Source organism: Artibeus jamaicensis, unplaced genomic scaffold (genome assembly GCF_021234435.1).
Source record: "Artibeus jamaicensis isolate MK-2021 breed Jamaican fruit bat unplaced genomic scaffold, CSHL_Jam_final scaffold_1689, whole genome shotgun sequence".
Classification (NCBI taxonomy): domain Eukaryota; kingdom Metazoa; phylum Chordata; class Mammalia; order Chiroptera; family Phyllostomidae; genus Artibeus; species Artibeus jamaicensis.
The window spans coordinates 1,572,818-1,578,899 of NW_026522029.1; the positions used below are offsets into that span (position 1 = coordinate 1,572,818).

At 36.5% G+C, this 6,082-nt stretch overlaps 1 non-coding gene across 1 annotated transcript; it reads right to left on the reverse strand.

Moving 5' to 3' along the window:
* Positions 1 to 4,885: 4,885 nt before the first annotated feature.
* LOC119041763 (U6 spliceosomal RNA) lies at positions 4,886 to 4,992 on the reverse strand. Its single transcript, XR_005081106.1, has one exon. It is a non-coding gene; the product is annotated as a U6 spliceosomal RNA (small nuclear RNA).
* Between the last annotated feature and the right edge of the window lie 1,090 nt (positions 4,993 to 6,082).

Here is a 6,082-nt window from a genome sequence, read left to right on the forward strand (position 1 = left end):
TGTCAAAGTGACCAATAAGTTCCATTGTGTTAAATCTAATGGCAAATGATCAGTCCTTTCGTTTTTCTACTGCCCCTGCCGTTCTCCCTCTTTCCTCTGTTACCCCCACTGCTCCATGTCCCACATTTAAGTCTCCACTTAATAAGAGAGTTTTCTTCTAAAACACAAATTAGATTGTATCAGTCATCTCAAAGCTTTTCAAAGGTCTCCCAGATAACATAGAATTCAATCCAGAGTTCTTACCTTTGTCATCAAGGTTCTACACTTTTCGCCCTATCTTTCTCACATCAGCTGCCACTTCTGTGATGCTCACTTGCTCCAAACACCCTGGTCTCTTTGCCGTTCTTTGAGCTTGCCAAGCATGCACTGGCTTCAGGACTGTGCATGTCGTTTTCTATTTTTTTTTCCTTTCAGAAGCTACATGGCTTACTCCTTCATTTCACTCAGTGCTGTTGTCCTTCCGTGATGACTATCTGTCTCAGACTCTAGCCCATTTATTTTCATAATATTATCACTGCCTGGCACTAAATATTTCCATATTTCTTTTTGTTCGTCTTTCCACTAGAATGTAAACTTCATGGTTGCAAAGATTTGGCCAGATTTATTCATTGCTGTTTCTTGGAAGCCTAGAATAGTACCTTGTCCGATTGGAGGCACTCACAGTATTTGTTATACAAATAAATGAAGTGGAAGTCTACTACTCACTTATTTTCCTGGGATATAGTTAAGTGGTGCTTCAAAGCCTCAAAAACCAGCTTCTCCCAATATCTCTTGGTATAATATGCTGAGTCTTGGGGAAGAAGTGGGTAAACATACATAGAATCAAAAATCTTCTTGGAAGAAGTAATAAGACTCATTTGAGCTTCACTCTTCCTGTTAGGAATCACCCTGGTTAAGGGTCACTGGAAGTGCCCTGTGGCTCAGTTGGTTGGGTGTCATCCTGCGAACTAAAAGGTTGCTGGTTTGATTCCCAGTCAAGGCACATGCTTGGGTTGCAGGTTTGATCCCCAGTTGGGGCTGCCTATGAAAGGCAGCTAATTGATGTTTCTCTCTTACATCAACATTTCTCTTTCACCCTCCTTCTTCCTCCCTTCCCTTCTCTCTAAATTTTTTTTTTTTAATTTTGTAAGAGTCCCTGGGAGAAAAGTATACCCACAGGCCCCAAAATAAGTTCATAGGAGAAAAACGATTCTGTGATGGTTGAGGTTTTTGGAGGGAGATAGTAATGGCCCATCTTGTGGCTGAAGCTAGAATTTCCCTAGGTCCAGGTACCCTTACACAACTGACGTGCTTCAGGAAGAATGGCTAAGCTCAGGTACATAAGCTAAACACAGCTGTAAGCTTAGAGTCCCCAGCATGTTACATTCCCTAACCAACAAAGGGTACAGCCATAAATAGCAGCTCATGAGACCATGAAGCAGCAGCAGGAACAGTGGCAACTGGTCATGGTACACAGAAATCTAGTTATTTTCTGTCTGGCATTTGGAAGCAGGATTGATTTTTCTGAGATATATAAATGCACAGATTTCTTGGAAAATTTGGGTGGGAGGATTTAAAAGACTATGGATGAATTTCTGCCTTTGTTTTTATTCCCAAAATAACATAGCCAGGGATAATGCCCAAATATTGGAATCAGTGAAGACACCAATGCATTAAAGTTCTTTTAAAAATTATTCTATTATTTGTTTTCTTTTTATGTTCTGTTCTTCTGGAATTTCAATCTGTAAGTCAATTACATCTTTTAGGAAGTTACCAGCATACAAAATGAAAAAACATGTACTTGCTAATTTAGATGACTTCCTCACCTTATGATTTTATTATTTTTCTCTAAGCTGAGTGGGAAGTCAGTGGCAGAGATGAAAATCAGATTTTACATTTCTCAAAGGAGCATGAATTAGATGTCTTTTCCTGGACTTTGACATGGGATTCCAGATCTGTATAGAATTCAGCAACTTCCATTGACCACAAAATATTTTATTATGCCATAACAAAAAGCTATTTAGAGATGTATGGCATCTTTGTTAATTCAACATAACACCTATTGCAATAGAAGCCTGTATATTGTTAGCAATAAATCTAAAGCTTTAACTTCACAATTTTATAGGCATGAAGAAAAATGAGTTTTTATATAGTTCTTAATGTGGAGACTGCTAAAATGGCCCATTAAGATTGGGAATTGGCGGTGCCCTATGATAACCCTTGTGACCCTCCAAACCTCCAGAATGGCCAATTGTCTATGATGTTAGTCTTCATTGTTGTTATCTAGTTACAATATATTTGAATGAAGCAAATGTGTGCTGTGCTTTAGATGATAAGATGAAAGAATACATGTAAGCTTTGGCATTAATACAAAGTAAAGCAAAAGGAGAAGATGTAGTCATAAAACTAACATTTGCTTACATGGTCTCTGCATAAAAAGATTGATGACTGGAATGAAGACAAAATAATGGAATAAGGGGTGAATGAGAGAAAGGAAAAGCATCCAGTGTGCTACAGAAAAAACGCTGCTCTTAATAAAGGACAATAAGCTTGAGGTCTTATCAGTTACATACCCTTGAGGTAGTATCCCAGTTCTGATTCCATCTCCATTTCCAGTGTAATGTCTCCCTGATATTTCCTCATTTTAAATAAACTTTGAGTAGTTACCTCTTTTAATCACCCTTTTCAAAGTCCTAAAAAGTGAATCGTTACTTAAATAATTAGCAACACTCTTCAGTTACAGCAACAATCAGTAGACATTTTACAGAAGTTAAGAGGAAATCTATTCAGGAGATTTTGTTTTTTTAAGAAGGAGCTACTACCTTTTGCAACAACATGGATGGAACTGGAAAGCATTATGCTGAGTGAAATAGGTCAGGCATTGAAGGACAAATACCATATGATCTCACCTTTGACGGGAAGCTAAAGAATAAAACAAACAAGCAAACAGAATAAAAACAAAGACACTGAAATAGAGAACAAGTGGGCAGCGACCAGAGGGGAGAGGGAAGGGAACTTAAGGGGAAAAAGGGGGAGGGATTTTGAGGAACAAGTATGAAAGACACAGAGATGAGGACTGGGGGGGGGAATGGGAGGGAGGGGGGAGACTGGGTGGGGGGGTGGGGTGGGATGGGAGAAATAGATAAAAAAAAAAATGTACTTGAAAAGTAACTAAATAAAATTTAATGTTAAAAAATAATAATAAATAAAATAAATAAAAATTAAAAAAATAGAAATCAAGATGAGAGGGAAAAAATAATCACAATCCTATTATTCAAGAAATATATATTTTTTCATATTGCTTTCTAGTTCTTAGCTACATGCAGACATATATTTTGCAGTGCTATAACTTTAAAATGAATAGGCTTGTGCATTTCGCTTTTCTTCCCAAAAGGTCCCAAGTACTTCTGTGTTGCCATATAGTTATTGTAATGATCATCTTAATGACTAGATAATGGTCCATGAATGTGAATTTTCATTATCATCCATTTACTGTTTGCCAACTGAAAAGTATGTCTTTCAATTATAGTGAAGTTTTATAGAAACATTTAATAAACCTAAAATCAATAGCCCTCAAAAAAAAAAAAAGAATGCTAGCTAAATATTTAACTAAGGTAAATGGGGGAATATTAGGCAAAGAATATATGGAATAATCTCACCTCCCCAAATTACTCATTCACTGATTCATTAATTCATTTGGCTGTTTTTGAGCATCTGCTCAATGGTAAATCTAGTGTTGACTTCTGGTCCCAACTGTGTCCTCTGTCCAGTGGCCTCGTGTGTGGTGGGTGAGGCAGATCTGTAAATTGTTCAAGAAAAGTAGCAGTTCAAGGGCATTTTTACCTTTTAAACAATTATGCTAGTATCACTATCTTTGGGAAAACTTTTAGTTGTTTGGCGGACTTGACCTGTGAAATCAATCCAAATCACTAAGCAAGCAGAGAGCTATAGATAGATCTAAACCTGAATGTTTTAGTAATTCCAACAAGTTAAATTTGCTACTATTACTAATGAAACTTATCAAATCATAGTTATTTGCTAAGTATTACTTAATAGGTACTCACCGACTGTGCTGAATAGTACTGAATAAATGGGTGAATGATGCTTTCCTTCAATCATTCATTGAATAACTATTCACGCAATTATTTCACTCATTTTCAAATTTTAATGTGTATGTGAATCGTGTGCTAATCTTGTGTAAATGCAGATTCTGATTCAGTCGTCCTGAAGTGCAGTCAGAGAGTCTGCACGTCTAACAGATTCCCAGGAGATGCCAATATTACTAGTCTGTGAACCTCATTTAGTAATAAAAAGATCTTCAACAGACAGCCTATAGTAAGCTACTCAGAGTTTTGCTCCTGCCATCTGGTTGCATTTCTGTTATTTATCAGTGGTGTAAACTTGGGAAAATTACTCCCTTTGAATCTCACTTTCCTCATCTTTTGATTAGGGAAAATTAGACCTGATTGTTATATGAATCAAATGATCAAATGGGTATGAAAGTTTTTTTATAATTTGAAAGTATTCTGCATGTATGTTAGCATCATTATTATTAGTCTGTAAGTAGAGGTGATTAATAAGGAGGATCTTTCTTTGATTACGTACCAACTTTATTGGCAAACTAATGCAAATAAATATTCTGAGATGTGAAGCCTCAATGCAGTGCTTAGACATGCAGGTATATACATGTGTAGATGTTCCTTAACTACCAAAGCTATTAAATATGTGATCAGCTTTTGCATGATTTCTAATAGGCTACTCTTTCTTTCTTTTCCTCTTTTTTTAAAAAATAATCTTATTATATCTTTCCATTACCATTTAGTCCCCTTACACCCCTCTTGCTCCGGCAGTAACCATCTTGTTGTCCACGTCCACAAGTCCTTTTTTCTTTTTGCTCAATCCCTCCAAAAATATGGAAAACTTCATGAATTTGCATGCCATCCTTGCACAGGGGCCATGCTAATCTTCTCTGTATCATTGCAATTTTAGTGTATGTGCTGCTGAAGCAAGCACTACAACAGGGTGCTCTTTCATTATTTAAAAGTTCATTATAAAAAATGGGATGTCCTTGTATAAAAAGGCCACAGCTGATATTTTATGGATAGCACACAGAGAAGTTGAAGATTGGTGATTTATAGATCAGGAAATAACAGTTAATCAACTTCCCTGACTTCCCAAGCCACATTGGGCAGTTCAGCATCACCTTTTGCTTGTCAGCTATGTTTCTTAATGGTGATACCTTTGCAGGCTGAAACAGGATATGCACACTCTTGGAGGTGCTGTCTGGAAATTCTCCCAGCATGACTGGGGGGGGGCCAGGGCAAACTGTTGTTGCCCATCCCTCAGAAGCATCATGCATTCTGACCTCAACCACAGTCCATGACATTCACTGCCACAGGAAAAAGGGTCCGTCTGCCTTCCCACACACCAGTGCTCACCAGACACTACATGGTGTTGTATTCATTTGAGAACCTTATACATTAATTTATACATTAATTTTTGTTTATACATTAATTTTTGTATTTACAGCAGCCCTGGTTGGACTCTTGGATTTGAAAAGCTTGAAAATGATTTCAATGAGGCTGAAACTATTTAAAGATTTTAGAAATAATATGCATAAGAATAGTGAAAGAATAAAAGACAGAAAACTGTACTTGAACAATAATTAAATTAAAAACACTTATTACAAAAATTTTTTTTAAATCATGTTTTCTCTCTAAAAATAAAGGAATAGTGGAAGAGAGGAAATCCAAGGGCACCTTCACATACCTTGTTACTTGAAACATTTTAAATCAAGCCTCACACCCTGCGTGAGATCTAATTATGATTTGACTTATAGTCTAAGAATTCGCTTGGATTCATCTTATCAGCTGTATTTAATTCTATCATCTGTGTAGTTATTTGTTACCTATTTCACTTAATCTAGCCAATTGTTTAGGTATATTCCTTTCTCATCCTGGTTATGTCCCACAGTGCCCCAAATAGTGCTTCTTTTCTATAAATGCTTGTTGAATAAATAAATGGTAAATAAATGAACCACCAATGCATACTTGTAATTTATATAGGCTTAGGGATTCTCAAGTGACAAGGACATGGAAATTGT